Genomic DNA, 18,110 nt, shown 5'->3' on the forward strand with positions numbered 1-18,110 from the left:
ATTTTTTTAATGATTAGGTTAGTTCTTTCTCCTATTGATTGTAAATGGGTTTGACCTAACAGACCTTCTTAAGCTTTTTCCATTAAAATGAAAGCAAGGTGGCTTAATACTTTTAAAAGAAATTCCTGCTGGAGCATATCTTGACAGTTTTAATGAAATGAAGTTGATGCTGTTGGCTTCATCTGGAGCAGGGAGCAGTACAATGGATGGCTTTAAAGATACTATACACAACTTCCCACTTAAAATGGTCAGCATTTAGTGAAGAGTATCTTGACTTGCCCGCTAACTCATTATGTAACTTTGCTCAAGTTAATTCATCTGAAGAGTCAGTTTCTGATAAATATGCAGTGAGGTATGATAGGGGAGGAGCCTACCAAAATCCAATAAATCAATGTTTGTTAAGTGCTTTGCAATGACCTGATAAAAGGGGCAGTGTAAGAGCAAAGCATTTTTACCCAGAAATAAATTTCCATTACCTCTAGAAAAGTGGTCACTTCTTTCCCACTCAAGTCAATCTCATCTATTAGTAGATCTTACAATGAGGCCAAGTATCAGTTTCTCCTAAATGGTGTTACTTCATGAGTCTTTTTGTTATCCGAGGTCATTAAAATCATATTGTTAAGCTAAAAAAATTTCATACATTTCCAACTTTTGAGTTTAGTTTTCTACTTCTTTAGAAAGTATTTGCTTCTATTTTTAAATTCTCAAAGATCAGTTTCTATTTTATCTTCAAAAAGTTGATATTTGCATTCTTTTAAGGCAGTTTGGATCAGAATTCTAGAGTGCCTTATTTTGCTGGATCCTCAGAATCAGGGATACTGTGAAGATTAGAAATCATATAAGTTTTCAAAGATTGACCTTTTTTGACTAATATGTCATTTTGCATATTATAAATACTGAAATGAACTATAAAGGACATATGAAGAAAGATGCTATTTGTACCCAGAGAAAGAACTGATAAATAAAAGTATGGATAGAATAATTTGTGTCTATTTGTGTCTAATGTCAACCATGGGCAAGGCAGGTAGGGAAGGGAAGAAAAAAAGAATAAAAAAATTATAACAATTTCATTATATATTTAAAGGATTAGCAAGTTATATATAATAGATTTTTTGTTTTATGTGAAATCATATTTTTAATTATATCTTGGTGTGGAAATGCTTAAGTCTATTAATTAAAAATAATTTTTTTTTAAGAAAATTGCCTGAAGGAAAAAAAAAAATCTCAAACCTAAGTCATTACCCTATAGTTCCTTTATCATGATTCCATATTAGTTCTTTGATTCTCTTAAATTCTATCTTCTAATTTACAAAAAGTTAACCCCTTCAGGACTAAAGTCATAGACCACATTCCAACCTATGGGCCTAAAGGATTAGCCAATCCCATTATTTCTTATGTAAAACTCAAGATTCTTTAAAATTATTTTTCCCCCAACTACTCTGTAATGATCAGTTATCTTTTATTTTGGAGATCTCCGATTACTGAACACAGGGAAGACATTGAAGGTGAAATTTAAATGTATTATTGTCACTGGGGGAGGAGGAAAAAAGGGGAATGGAAAAGACCTGGAAGGATTTTGCTAAAGAGAAAAGCAGCTACCATGCTGCTATTGGGCTTCAGGAACAACAAGTTTAAAATAAACAAGTGATCGATTTAGTTTTCCTTATCTATCTCTTTTTTAAATGGAAGATTGGGAGGGAGAAAAAAATAGATTATTGTTAATTAAAAACAATTTTTAAAAGAGATCTGGAATGTTGTATGCACTTTCAAATGAAATTACTATGTCATTAGTTTTGTTTAATTGTTTTGCTTTAATATAAAAGACCTCTCACAGAGTGAAGGTAATCTAAAGATGTAAAATAAAAACAAAGTATATCAATAAATTTTGCTAATCTATTAGATGAAATTACCTAATAACTTATAATATATGATTTCAAATGGTGCAATATACACTGCCACCCCAAGAAAATTCTGATTCATTTCCTTGTTGACCACATTTTCAAAGACCACTTTGACATTTCTAAACAGCAATAGTGCACTGAGAGGCCAAATGAGGAAGGTGAAATTCACTGTCCACTAAAGTAAATGATATCATGCTCCTAAATCGTCAAGAATACATCTCTAAGGATGGCGCTAGCTACAGGATGGAGACTATTATTTGCTAAAATGGGAATTTCAATTGACTTTTTTATTAGTGCCATGAACTTAATTAAATTGAAATCAGATTAAAGGGAAGAGATATTAATTCTATGGTATATGCATATGTGTATACACACACACACACACACACACACACACACATATATATATATATATATACATAGATACATATACATATGCATATGTGTGTATGTATGTGTTCTAATTATTTTGAACAAAGAAAGAGAATTAGGACTTAGAGACAAAGAGCAAGAAAAAATAGCAGAGACAGTGAAAGATGCTTATGCAAACATCCTAAATTCTTGGGAGAGTAATTTACCCATTTACCCATTGATGACAATGGTATAGTTAGCAAATGTCAGAGGGAAGATTGGAGGCCAGGATTATCTGACTCCTAAACTGATATTCTACTCACTGTATCATCATATCACATGAATGAATTAAAATGAATTTATTAGTGGCTTATTATGTGCCAAGAACTGCATTCAGTTCAGAAGAGGCATATTTTGGTTTAAAAAATTACAGGGATAAAAAATTATGCTATAAGGAATTAGATTTTGCAGCAACATTAGGATTATTACTATAAATTATATAAAGTATTGGCTTGATTATGGTTTTAGAGCTGGAAAATATTATATGTTGGTTTAAAAAAAAAAGGGCTGTGTTTGAATGGAGTGAGCCTGATAAAATAAGACTTTTGAGACACTTAGTGAGGGTCCTAGGGAGGGAACTCTACAGAAGAAAGGATGAAATCTTCCAAAGGATGATTCTATGAGGACTGTCCCAAGGAAATAATAAGAAGAATATAATACAATAATAACACTATTAGATGTTTAGAGCATTTTAAAATTTACAAATTACTTTCATCACCTATTAAGTAGTCTTTGCAAGTATCATTTCAAATATGAAAAAATGTAGATTCAGAATTAAACAGCTAATAAATATCAAAGCTTAAGAATCCTAGCTCCAAAACCAAATTCTGGAAGCAGGTTTGACTTGTTGAAAAGACTACAGTCAGATCCTGGCTCTGCCACTTATGAATGTCCTTAGGAAAGTCATTTTACTTCTCTGAAAATAATGAGGTTTGTTTGTTAAGTTCTCTGCTAGTCTGGTGTTGATTGCTGGGAATGCCAATATTTGACCTGGAAGAGATATTATTTAATGAGCCATCTGAAAAGAAGAACTAGATATGTGGGTGGGAAACTAAATGGTATGTGTAAGAAAGGTCAATGGATGAAAGTTAACAAATAATAATTTGTTATAATAATATATTATATTAACAAATAATAATGACAATAATAAATAATATAATATAGTTAGAATAATAAAGTTAAATAATAATAACAAATAATCAATTAAGAGCAAGAAAGAACTTTCTAACAGAGAAATTGACAAATGTTATGGATTGTCTTATGAAAAAGTGAGTTAATCATAAAAAAAACAATGGTATGGAGCAAATTCCTGCATTGTCAAAGAGATTGTTCTGTGACATAAAGATCCCTTACAACTGTGCAATGCCATGATTATTCTAATATCACAAAAATTACAATATTTTCAATGTATGCCATCACAATGAAATTATGCAAAGAGAAATGACAAGCAATATACCAAAACAACAAAGACTAAAATTGAATTTTAATACATAAAAACAAATGGTCACATTCTGTCAAGATTTGCTTTTTCCAGCTTTGTACTATTAGCCAAGAGGAGATACAGAGAGACTGTGTGTCTTACATTTGGTCAGACTGTTAGTAAGTGTCAGAGCCTAGAGGAAGGGTGGGAACCTCCAGCCTGCCAGCTGTATCAGGTTCATGAAATCATTTGGTCTAGTCCTGCCCAGGCAATCACACAGGTGACAACATTCCCATAGCTTGAGTTCTTCAAGTTGATAATTTTGCATGACCCATAATGATGTTATAAATATCCAAATGGCCCTTGGCAAATAAAAAGATTCCCCACCCCAGACCAAGATAGTCAAATGTGATCTACCTGCAACTAGCATGCTGCATGCATCTTGCTTGGGCTTTGTAAAGTGAATTTATCATTTTTATTTTTATCATAAACTATTTTTTCTTTCTTTTTTTTAATTTGCTGAGGCAATTGGGGTTAAGTGACTTGCCCAGGGTCACACAGCTAGGAATATGAATTATTTTCAAATGAAGCAATTATGGGCTCAATTTGAAATGTAACATTTGTTTCTGAGATGCCTTTGAATTAGTAATTTTTAATAAAAAGATAATAAAATTGGCTTTAAAAAACTTGAAATAAAGTCCATTTAGGCAATAAATAATAGGAAATCAAATGAAAATGGTCATCATGCAGCATAGCTTTCTTTGTAGCATATTAAGATTTTTTTTTCTATTTAACAACTGATCTTTTTGTAACTGAGCTAAAATGCTATGTGAAATAGACATTTTTCATGGTGATGCAATTATTTTAGATATTGCTGTTCTTTCCTAAATCAAACTTGAAATTGAGCATGGCAGTCTATATTAACTCTTCACGATAGCCTCCTCTTAAAATTCTAAAAGGACAATTCTCCAAATAGTCATAATGATATCATAAGAGAAGGTAAATGACATAGTAGTTAGAGCACCAGACCTGAAGTGAGGAAGATCTGAGTTCAAATCTAGCCTCAGATATTTACTAGCTGTATAAACACTTATCCTCTGTCTGCCTCAGTGAACTCATCTATAAAATGGAAATAATAATAGGACCTACCTCTCATAAATTTTGTGAAGACCAAATAAGATAATACTTTTGATGATCCAACCATTCTGGAGAGCACTTATAGCAAAGGGCTATTAAACTGTGCATTAACCTTTGACCTAGCAATGCCATTACTGGGTCTATATCCCAAGGAAATCACAAAGGAGGGAAAAAGGACCCACATGTGCAAAAATGTTTGTAGCAGCTCTTTTTTGTGGTGGCAAAGAATTGGAAAATGAGTGAGTGTTCATAAGTCGGGAGATTGCTGATTAAGTTGTAATATATGAAGTTAATGGAATATTATTGTTCTATAAAAGATGATAAACAAGCTGATTTTAGAAAGACCTGAAAAGATTTACATAAAATAAGTGCTAAGGAAAACAAGCAGAACCAGGAATACATTATACACAATATCAGCAAGAGTGTGCAATGGTCAACTATGAAAGACTTGATTGTTCTCAGTGGTTCAGTGATCCCAAAGCAATTCCAGTAGATTTTGGACAGAAAATACCATCTATATCCAGAAAAAGAACTAAGGAGTCTGAATGTAAATCAACACATGTTATGTTCACTTCTTTTTTCTGTTTTTTTTTTTTTTTTTTTTTTTTATCTCTCCCATGGTTTTTCCATTTTGCTGATTTTTGTCTCCCAATATGATTCATAAAACAATGTGTATTAAAAATAAATAAGTTTACTAGAAAAAAGATAATACTTGTAAAGCACCTGGAACATAAAAGGTACTACATAAATGTGAACTATTATTGTTATCATAGTCAATAAACATTTTGTCAGCTATGTCCCAATTTTGGTGTTAATTGCTGGGATACAAAAACACATAGCACCTGCCCTCAAGAAGCTGACAATATAATGAGAAAAGATATTACACAAAAGAAAGTTGTAAAATGGGAAGGCATCAGAGGGTACACACTTTGAGGGCAGGATGTTCATTAAATCAAATTCAGGAAGAATTTATTGTTGAGAAATGAAGTTAAGTGGAAAATTCTGAGCTCTCTCAAAGGGGATTCGGGAGCAGTTCATTGTTCTACGTTCCAACCTGCCATTCTGAGAGCAAAAGCAACTAAGAATGCTGAGATGGTAAGTATCAAAGCTGAATGAGCTATTTGATCTCTGATGATGACTATTCTATGGAGAGGTATATTTTACCTGAAATGAAACCAAATAGAGCTGATGAAAAATGAGTTAGTCCTCCACATTATTGACACATGATAATGAATTTATAATAAAAGTTCCTTGAGGGAAGGGATTATTTCTCTTTTATCTTTGCATTTCTAGTTTTTTGTTGTTATTGTTGAGCCCTTTCAGTCCTGTCCAACTCTCCATAATTCTAATTGTGTTTCCTTGGTTTGCCATTTTTTTCTCTAGTTCATTTTACAGATGACAAACTGAGGCAAACAAGATTAAGTGACTTGCCCAAGTAAGTTACACAGCTAGTAAGTATCTAAGGTCACATTTGAAGTCAAGTCCTCCTGAGTCCAGGGCAGATGTCCTATCCACTGGGCTACTTTGCTGCCCCTATCTTGAGTTTAGTAAGCACTAGAAACAAAGTAAAAATTAATAGAAATTTGCAGATAGATTGATTTGTCCAGTTGATTAGTTAAATTCAGAAAAGTATAACTGATGCCTAAAGGAAAGAGCACTGGATTTAGACTCAAAGTACCTGCATTGATATCCCAATTCTTAACTGACAATATGTGTAAACTCAAATGGTTCACTTTCCTACTTTGGGGCCAAGGTTTCCTCTACAGTAAAAAAGAAAGAAGTCATTAAATGGTCTTGAAGATACCTTTTAGCTCTAGATCTTATGATCTATGATAATCAATATCCATTTCATTATTTGTTTGAGGAAAATTCTGTGAGCTTATGGGAAAAGACAAAAATTGTATTAAATTATTCCCTTTCAAAATAATGAGTCAAGGTCATTTAGTAAAGAGCAAGGTCTGTCATATTTAGGTGATGAAATTCATTTCTAGCACTGGATTATTGTAAAGCTTCATAGGTCTTAGATTAAGCAGGAAAAAGCTCTCTGATGGAATCTTTTCTCACTGGAACTCATTAACAGCATCAAAACTAAACCAAACTATGGGACACCAGCTTAAACACTCTATTAGCAAGGGCTGCCTTCTCATTTTCTCCCTTGCACAAGAAATATCCATTCTCAAGCAAAAAGCTAGAAGGGAATGATAGAATAAAAGGAGTTTTCAGCTGGAAGGGACCTCTGGGATGATCTAATCTAATTTCTTTATTTTACAAATAAGCAGAGTTAATCAGCCTAGAGAATGCAAGAAAAATTCCTTGCTGAACAAGAGGTAAACTAATTATTAGCAGAGGAAAGATTAGAACCCTGCTCTCCCAATTCCTAGTTCCATTGTTAGTGCCACTGTATCCCAGCTTCCTCCCTTAAAGATGAGATTCAATATAATAATTCTCTTGTCTTCCATTTTGGATGAAGTCACCCACCATCCAGACTAAGAAGCAGTTAGTGTGACTGACTCCCAACATAGTTTGACAGTCTGTGGCATTAACTCATGTCTAGACTCAGGCAGATTTTCCATACCATATCTCACAAGTCAGCACACATAAAAAAAGCAGCAGCTTGAAACATAAGTGATCCATATGGTTAGACAGTGACTTCTTCAAGAAACCTGGCTCCTCTTCAATCCATCCTGTTTCCCCTAAATAAGAACATTTCAGTTCAAAGCATCTACATGAACTTTGTCCTTATCACAATATTAAAAGGGGGTATTATACAAGATTGCAACATGTTGTGAAAAGAACTAAATATGATAGAAAATGAAGTCTTTGAACTTATTTGAAAGGGATGTTTCATTTTTCCCATTGGAACTATGGTGGATAGAATGTCAGAGCATTGGATTTTTAATCAAGACATCTGAACTCAGATGTCTCCATGTCAAATGATTCAAATCATCAAGTTATTTTTTTTAATTAAACACCTATTACAAAACAAGTTTTATTCTAAGCAATGGGGAAATAAAGAAAGGGGTGAAATGGAGTCCCTGCTCTTCAGGAGTTCACAAGAAACAAAAGGAAATTACTAATTACAAATGAGGGGTGTGTGTGTGTGTGTGTGTGTGTGTGTGTGTGTGTGTGTGTGTGTGTTATATTTTAGATAATCACGGAGAGGAGGCATTACTACTCATAATATCTTAACTGGCAGTCAAAGGGAGCCAGAGAATATACAAGACAGATTGAGGAAGGATAAGTAAGCGATAGTGAAAAATGAATTATATGTAACCTGTTTAAATTTGGACAAGGCCCTTCACTTTTGGGGCTTTAGTTCATTCATCTACAAAATGAGAAAGTGAGATTAGATGATCTTTAAGGTTCCTCCAAGTTCTGGGAAAATCTAACACTAGCTAGCATTTAGGCTTTAAAGTTTGCTTTATACATAATATCTTGTTTCATCTTCACAACAACCCTATGACACAGATATTTATTATTATTATTATTATTATTTCCATTTTACAGATGAGAAAAGTGAAACAGACAGAATTTAAATGACTTGCTTAGGATCATATGACTATTAAGTAATTAATCTTGCTGACTCCAGGTCTAGCACTCTTATCTATTCTTCTACTAGCTACCATGTATAATTATGACATAATGGAAAAGAACACTAGCTTTGGAGTCAGAGACCAGGATCAACTTGTGGCTTTCATTTACTATCTATGTATCTTTCTTTGGGAAGCTCACTTAGTACCTCTAAGTTTCTTTCCCTCATTTTTTAAAAAATTTATCAAATGAGAGAAAATAGAATGGATGAAAGAATAAAATAGATCTTGTAGCTCTTAATCTTGGATGCCACAATGTTGATGGTTACCAAATATAAACAATAAAATCTGATGAGATTTCCATATACTGGAAGATAAATCACCATTCTCTTTTTTAAAAAATCAACATGCCAATAATTATTTAAACTTTATTTCATTCATTGAATTTAATTTGAGTGATTTAAAATTGTACACTGTCACCAGCCTCACTCTCTCTTGAAGTTCAGTGTCAAGACATAAATCAAGATGACTGGCTATGGTCCAGGATTCAGGGGATCACCCTGATATCTTTGATATCTGACCAGCCTCTAAGCGATCCACAAGTCTTGCTTTAGCTTCTCTGTGGCTGTTGGAATCAATTGTTGGAAATGCGCATATCCACTGGGGAACATCTTCATATGTTAAGAGTAGAGCCAATCCCCCAATTCACCAGTTACCTTCAATCTGGTTAAAACCAGATTGGTCTATCTGACGAGACAACTTACCAAAAAGTGGCCACTATACATGTGACATCTTCTTAATGACACAAGAGAACTGAGCAAGATAAGTAAAGTTAGATAATCAGACTTGAAAAGGAGTCAGCAAGCCCTCACAGCAGAGAATTAGTCTTTCCAGAATATCTCTTAAACTTCTAAGATGGATAGATATAGATATAAATAGCTACATAGTTGTATATGGGTAGATAGTCTATATATAAAAAGATGTCTAAATATCTCTAGATGCAGTGGTATTTAAAATCTCCACCTATCAAATAAGATTATTGTGATTTGGAGAGTCTTATTAAGTTTTTTTTTTTTTTAATTTCTCAATTATGCCTTTCTCAGAAACTAGTGTTGGTAAATCAAAATTATTTTGATGGTGTAAATTCTGATCATTAGGATTATATGATATGTGTGATGATCAAATACCCCATGAAATAAAATGAGTTATCATGTCTGGACACACAAAAAATCCATTCTTTCTTTTCCTTTCCAAGGAAGACCTCTGAGCTATCCTTCCATTTAATAGCAACTACTCCTCTTCTGGCTTTGTCGGTTGTAAAATGTCAAGATGAATATGCAATTCCTCCAGCAATAGGAGTGCCGTGAGATAACAGTCCAACATTAAGATAAAAGTTTATTGACAGTATAAAAATTATGAGATTATTAACATTTTTGCACTCTTTCTTGACCCTCTGCCACTTCCATTGCAGAAGTAGAATTGGACTACACTGGTTCAAAGACTGTGTTTTATTGTTGAGTTTGTTTTACATGAGATGCCAGCAATCAAACCTATAGCAGTGAGATCACCAAACATAGTAGCATACATTGAGCTTCAGATATTTACACTTTCTGAGTCTTCTAATCTCTACTATCCCACCTTATCACTCTAACTCAGTAGATATCAAATTGTGGCCCAAAGAATCTTAAGGGTTCTTTAAAACCCATTCAGAGAGTCTATAAATTCAAAATGAGTTTTTATATCTAATATGGTAAATATCTATAAATATAATCTGTATAAAAAGAAACTCTTTTGACAGAACCTCAAACATTTTTAGCAGTATAATGAAACTAAGAACAAAAGTTTGAGAACCATTGGTCTCACTGCCCAATTCAGCTCCTGTGAATTTGTCTCAGATATCAGAATACCAAGGCATTGCTTTTCTGGTCTTTAGGCAATCTCTGTGTTTTCATATTAAGCTGAACTGTAATAATCCAAAGTAAATCTAAAGTAAAGATAAAAAGACCACAATCAAATATTTTAAATATCTTTGATTTTGTTTGAGTTTCTCTAAACTAATATCTAGTTATTAGACTCAGAAACCAAATGAAAATTGAAAAAACATCTGGAGATGTAATATCCATTTTTTAAAAATTCATTAATTCTGGAGTTATTGTCCCTGTATATTTTTCTAATCTCTTATTTGATGTGAAATATGCAAAAGGAAAGTTTTATTACATAGTTTCTGCACTCATCCATTTAAAATTACACTCATATTGTTGCTTTTATCTTTTTTCACCTTATGCTTCCATTAGGGGGGAAAGTAGTAAGGTAGATCTCTTTCATGTTTTGAAAATGCAAATACTACTATTTTCAATGCTGAAAACTGATGAAAAGATACCTGTTGTCATTACACAGGGGTATTGTAATATAATCATCTCTAGTACTACATATTAATCAATCATAGTCTTAAAGAATAGATGGATCTTTTTTATCATCTATTTTAAAAGTGCTAATAGAATACTTAGTTCAATTTAAATTAATCTATCTATCTATCAATTTAAATTAATATACAGAGGTCCAAACCAATAGGGAAATAAACATTGTATTTTTCATTTATAGCAATGATTAATATAAATATTTACTCATACTTCAGAAAGAATGTCAACAAATAGGAGACAATATTATTATTTAAATAGGAAGAGTTCATTTTTAACCTTCCAATGTCAATCTTATAGGCTTCAGAGTACTTTAGAAAATGACTTTTTTTTTTTTTTTTGGTTAAGGTGGATAAGTTATCAGGAAGATAGGAAAATCTTGTTCAAGAGTCAAAAAGTCTTTCTCTGTTGTCTCAGTATTCCATAATAATAATGCTGGGACCCTATAGGAAGATAAGAGTCTAGGTTCTAGCAGATTCTCCATTGCTGGAAAGATTTTAAGAAGAGTCTTGAAAACAAATGATGTCTTCTAAGGATCAGCCTGCTTTTAAAATGTGTGTGATAAAATCCTATGTGTAGTAAGGTTTTTTACATGTATTATGGAAAATAAGATGGTAGTGGGGATACTACCTCTCACAGGTAATATAAAATGGTATGATTAGGGGAGTTTGGTTTCCAGTAGCTTCCCATATATAAGTTTTCATAGGCTGGCCACTTTGGGAAAACACTTAGGTAATTCCACAGGAGTTTTAGTTTAATAGGAGAATAACACTTGTACTCAATGGGATTCAAAATGTGAATCATAGATATTCACAAAAGAATTTCCCTTTTCCTTTGATGTCTTGGATAGACTTGAAAAGGAACAAGTAAATATATAAAAAAGTAAATAAATGAAGAAAATAATATTTTTTTACAGATATAGGAAAAATTTCTTTGATTTTAATTAGGTTTGTAATTTCTCCCTGTTATTTATGTCTACTTATCAGCAAGAATAGGATAGGAAAGAGACATCATTACTCTGCAATTTTCCCATCTCTTGCTTCCCATGCTGGTTGCGAGACTTATCTTCCTTTATTCCAACTCTACAATTTCTAAACCATCTAAACAGCAAGCACAATACATTCATCTCTTTATGTAACAATAAGAATCAACAGTGATTGAATAGTGAGTGAACAAGAATTTATTAACTGTCTTCTATGATTTTTTGGTTCGTAGTTGTACACATGTTGTCTCATCCATTATAATGGGAATCCCTTAAGAGTTTGCTATTTTTTACCTCTTTTTATATCCTCAGTGCTTAGCATAGTGCCTAAAACACTCTAGGCTCTTAATAAATAGTAACAGAGAGAGAGAGAAAGAGACAGAGATAGAGACGCATACCCACATACACAGAAAGACAGAGACAGGACTGGGACAAAGAGTTTGTACAAGCCATATATTTGTTTCTGTGTGTGTGTGTGTGTGTGTGTGTGTGTGTGTGTATAAATGCCTGTTTATATATGTACACATATATAAATGGTTCATAATTTTTACTGATCATCATATACATATATTTGTATATATGTATATATGTGTGTAATATATACAAATCATTTTACATAATTGTACCAACAATATACAAATGTTTCATAAATACTCATTTATTGACTACCATATATAAATATATAAATTTGTATGTGTAAATGTATATATATATATATAAAATTTTCTTAGTTGTACCAATTATAAAATATATATGCTTGTTTATATTTCTGTGTGTATGATTATATGTAAATGCTTGTTCACTAAATATCACACACATACATAAATACATACATACATTTGTGTGTGTGTGTGTGTGTGTGTGTGTATAGATAGATAGATAAATAGATAGGTACAGATGTAGTTATACAGAGATATAATTTTATATATATATATATATATATATATATATAGTTGTACCAAATACACAGATGCACACATACACACATATATATGGAGAGAGATTTTCTTTGTGTTGTGTTGTACCAATTATATGTGTGTATGTATGTGTGTATGTGTGTGTGTGTGTGTGTGTGTGTGTGTGTATACACACAATATATACACAACTGGATAAAATCATTTCATATATATATATTTTTATATATATATATATATATACACACATATATGTATAATCATTTAATCCAGTTGTACCAACTATTATATATGTGTGTATGTGAGATTTATAAATGCATGTTCTCTACCAGAGGAACACGTGCACACATACATGTATGTGTTTGTGTTTATTTTTTATAATTTCATCTAGTTGTACCAACTAAATATATGTGTTTATATAATATATTAGCACTTGTTTATATATATGTGTATATAAATACTTTGTAAAATGTTTGCTTACCGATTACCATATGTATATACATATATTTCTGTATATACACATATATATAAAATAATTTTATCTAGTTGTATTAACTATAATATATATATGTTTATTTATGTGTATGTGTATATATGCTTTTTCACTGACTGCCATATGAATATGCATATATATGTTTATATATGCATGTATAGGTATAGATACAGGTGAATATAGATATAGGTATATATAAACATATTCATATACACATACACATATAAATATGTGTGTGTGTATTTTTTCTTCATACAAAATTGAGAAAACTCTAGCATGAAAGAAGTTCAGTCTTCTTATAGAAGGTGGTCTTTTATCTTGGGCTTGAAGGAAGCCAGTCAGACTCAGAGCTAGAGATGAAGAGAGAGGGTTACAGGCAATGGGAGGAAATGCAGAAAGCACACAAGAAAAGTAAGTGTCATGAAATGGGCTTAAATAATATTGTTATTGATATACTCACTAAATGAGGTAGAAAGGACATGACAACCTAGACAGAGCACCAGAATTGAAGGCAGAGGACTTATGTTTGAGTCCTGTCTTTATCAATATTTCTCTCTTCAATCTCAAACATGTTACTTAAACTCTATAGACCTATTTCCTCCTTAGTAAAATGAAAAAGTTAGACTAGATAGCATCTAATGTCATTTCCAATTCTAAATCTATTATCCTATGACATTATAAGAATATTCCAACTTAATGAACTAATGGCGAATAGATTCATTGGAGAAACAAAATAAGAAGCTGGTCAAGTTGGGAACATTCTGAATCCAAAAGTAATAATAATAAAAAAAAATTTTTCATGTCATGGAGCCATTGAATATCTCACCCTTCCAATGCTCGGTTATTTAAAATAAATTCACCTTTCAGATATTCATTACTCATATATCCTAGACTACTACAGTGTGTGAAGATTTAGAATACTTCTGTGATAAACTCAGTAAGATCCTACAAACTAAATCAATATACTTATTAATATATTGTGACTCCTATGCAAAGATGGACATGCAGAAGATGACCCAAAAAAAAGTGTTTGAAGGTATAATTCAGGATTAAAAAAATGAAAGCATGGAAGATAATGAGATATGTGGAGAGCTAAGTGCTACAGTGGATAGAATGCTAGACTGAGGGTCAGGATGACCTCAGTTCAATTCAATTTCCTCATCTGTAAAACAGGATAATAATATTACATATTGCACAAGATTGTTGTGAGGGCATAATAGAGCATATGTAAAGCCCTGTGCAAACATTAAAACATTACAGAAGTATTAGATATTATCATTAATTATGATGATGATGATGATTACTGAACAACAAAAATAATTTAATTTCTTTTTAAAGGGTATATATAATAATCATTTCCCAATTTTTATATCAGTTATATTCCCAGTCATACCTTTCTGTAGTATAAATTCACACATACACTTCTCAGCTCTAAAAACTTCATCAGTTACCCTCATTCTTTTCTGTAAGTAGAAAAGAAGAGTCAGAGAATTATTGGATTTGAAATCAGAAAATCTGAGTATAAATGTCTATTGTGCCATTTGCAAGCTACAAGATTTTAGGCAATTCAAGCTCCCTTCTGGGCTTGAATTTTCTCATCTGTAAAATGAGATGGCTAGACTAGGTGCTACATAATAACCCTTCCAATTCTCATGTAAAGTGACCAAATAATCCCCAGGGATTGAATTGCTTATGTCCTCTTCCCAGAAAACAATGGTACCACTATAAAACTGATTATCTTGTTCAATCATTTCCAGTCATGTCTGACTCTTCATGACCCAATTTAAAGTTTTCTTGGCAAAGATACTGGAGTGTTTTGCCATTTCCTTCTCCAGTTCATTTTTATAGATGAGTAAACTGAGGTAAATAGACTTAAATGGCTTCCCCAGGGTCACACAGCTAGTAAGCAGATAAAACCAAATTTAAATTTAGGTCTTTCTGATTCGAAGCCCAGCCTCCACCCACTATGCTTCCTAGATCAGCTTTCTGAAAACTTAAAAGAGCTGAGACTGAAAAGATTCCTTTTATCTGCCTTCCCTTTCTTTATTTAAGCCCTCTATGGAAAGAAAAGTTACCCATTTATGGCAGTGATTGTTGACATTATATTTGTAAGATCTACAAAATACTTCATAAAGATTTTCTCATTTGATCCACAAGACAACCTTGAGAAATAAGCTGCCTAAACATTAACTTCTTGGTTTTATATATAAATATAAATAATTTTGCTGAGAAAAATGGAGAGATTTGCCCAAAAATATACAATTAGAAAGAATCAAAACAGATATTTAAATTGGAGATCTCCATTTCCAAACACTTACATTATATCAATGTGCTACTGGTAAGTATTTGCATCTCAGGTCACAGAAAATTATGGAAAATTTCTCTAGGAAAGTTCTATCACTTTTGCCTTTTTACCCCTAGAACATAAAATAATCTCTGATTTAAAAAAGGATATAGAAGTGTATAATATATGCTTGTTAAAAGAATGAATGAATGAGCAAATGACTGAATATACATTAGCCTATGAGCCCTTGCTATTTTTCAAGTAAAGATCAGAAAGGGACTTATGGGTGAACAAAACGGTCTAGGGGACTGAAGATGATTTGTTTTCAGATCTGTCATACAGAGTTCAGAAGTCACAATGGAGAGGTAAGGAAAGAGCAATATAAGAATTCCCCTCTCTTTTTAACCTTGCCATCATCAGGTCATTAAACTCAATTTTGCTCCTTCTTGAATGGGTCCTAAGTAGAAGTAGAAACTTTGTGATGAAGAGGAGGGTACCATTAAATAGGTAATCGAGCTGGGTAGAGATGAGTAAAGAATATTTTCCAAACAAGCAAGAAGGAAATGGGTGTATATATATATATATATATATATATCAAGGGCTGCCTATACATACATACATACATATATATATATATATCAAGGGCTGCCTATCATTGTATAAACATGAACCATTTCTCATCTGGCTTCATGCTTGGGGAAAATGGATAATTTAACTGCAAAATTCATAATCAATTCCTTAGGGATGGAAAAAATGACAAGATAGGACCTGAGTAAGTTTCATTTTTCATATGGTTATGTCATCTTTCTTATTATCTGAGGAAGGGGGCTCAGTTTTCTGATGCAAGATCATTTTATTACTAATCATGTAACATTTTCTATCTTCTATATTCATGTAGTTAATTCTCTATTATTCACACTGACAGAGCATAAATACTAATGAACATCAGTAGAAAAGAAACTGAAGTAGATATCATAAGATTTAGGTACCACAAGTCTAATTTTCTACGAGATCTTAGGCAAGTCACTTAATAGATTTGAATATCAGTTTCCTTACCAGCACCTACACACACACACACACACACACACACACACACACACACACATTTTCACACATATGTTCTAATATACATTATTAACATAGTATATATTATATGTACAAATATAATGTATATATAATGCATTATCTAATATGCCATATACATTAGATCATAAGTGTGTATGTATATATATATATATATATATATTTTTTTTTTTTTTTCCTCTGTAGTATGTTGTGAATAGAGTAATGGACATGAAATCAAAAAGTTTTGGTTTCAAATCTAGATTTAGATGTTTATTAGCCAAGTGACATAACAAATAATATAACCTTACTGATGCCCAATTTTCTCATCTACAAAATGAGAAAAAGAAGACCTATAATATGTATCTCACAGAATTATTTTAAGGCTTAAATGAGATAAGGCCCTTTATAAAGGTCCTTGAGAAAGTCAAAGGTTCTCTAAAATGTCTGTATTAATAATAATTAGTAGTACTAATAGTACTACTAGTAATAGTTTCATTATTATTACTATCTCATGCAAAGATTCTAAATTCCTTCAGGACAAAGACCCTTTTGCTTAATGTTTATATCTCTCCCAGCATCTGAGAAATGTTTTGCAAACTGGAAACATTTGGTAAAATGCTTGTTGATTTAAAATGAACAATCTTTCCTATTAAAGAAAACTTCTATATTTTTTCTCCTCTTTTTCTTTTTCCCCAAACTCCTATTACTTGGTTCTTTTCCCCACTCTAGTTTTGATCTGCCTACTCTTCTGGAACAACAAAATAAGTAAAATATTTACATCTACAGAGATCATCTATTTTCTAGTTGTTTTTTAAAATAGAATTGTATGAAGGAGCAATTTATTAAACAACAGTAATAGTACAGACATCTATTTCAAGAAATGCTATTAAAATCATTTTTGTAGACTAAATTTACCAGAAATAATTTTTTTTTGAAATATAAAGATAACTGGTCATGAGAGATTCCTGTAGTATTGCCCTAAAATAGTTTCAATCATCTCTACAATCAAACTGAGAAAGGCAAAGCTAAAAATGCAGAATTTCTGCCTTTTGCAGAAATGTTATCTTTGACAGCTGAATACCATCCTTTTTTCACATTTCAAAATGAAAACATTACAAAATGTAGAGTATTTTAACTGAGAAATGACATTCCACTTGGAATGTCTCCATGCAACTACTGCCTGTCAATCAGAGCTGACCAAAATGACTTTCATTTTGATCTTAATTATTTTAATTCAGTCAGATAAGGAGTTGCTATGTCCTGAGGCAATGGTAGGAGAAGAGTAGAGGCCATCAAATTTAACTGGGGAGTTCCTCTGATTTCACAGAAGAATCTTGCTAGAAAGGGGAAGACTCAGACAATCTTATAAATTAGGAACTCTCTGGTGAGTGCATTTCATCAGTCAATATAGTTAGGAAAAGCTACAATGCCATTTTTAGGAAGAGAGGGTGAGGATCATGAATTCCCTTGGATGCCCAACCCCAAAGTAAAAACATTCTTGGATCTGTGACAATTTGGAATCCTAGATATAATTTGCTATGTAGGAAAATGATGGG

General features: G+C 32.1%; 1 long non-coding RNA gene across 1 annotated transcript in view; it reads right to left on the minus strand.

Moving 5' to 3' along the window:
• The window catches only part of LOC127544118 (uncharacterized), a 155,732-nt gene that overhangs the window by 14,572 nt on the left and 123,050 nt on the right, over positions 1 to 18,110 (minus strand). The window lies entirely within an intron of this gene.

The sequence above is a fragment of the Antechinus flavipes genome, chromosome 1 (genome assembly GCF_016432865.1).
Source record: "Antechinus flavipes isolate AdamAnt ecotype Samford, QLD, Australia chromosome 1, AdamAnt_v2, whole genome shotgun sequence".
Taxonomy (NCBI): domain Eukaryota; kingdom Metazoa; phylum Chordata; class Mammalia; order Dasyuromorphia; family Dasyuridae; genus Antechinus; species Antechinus flavipes.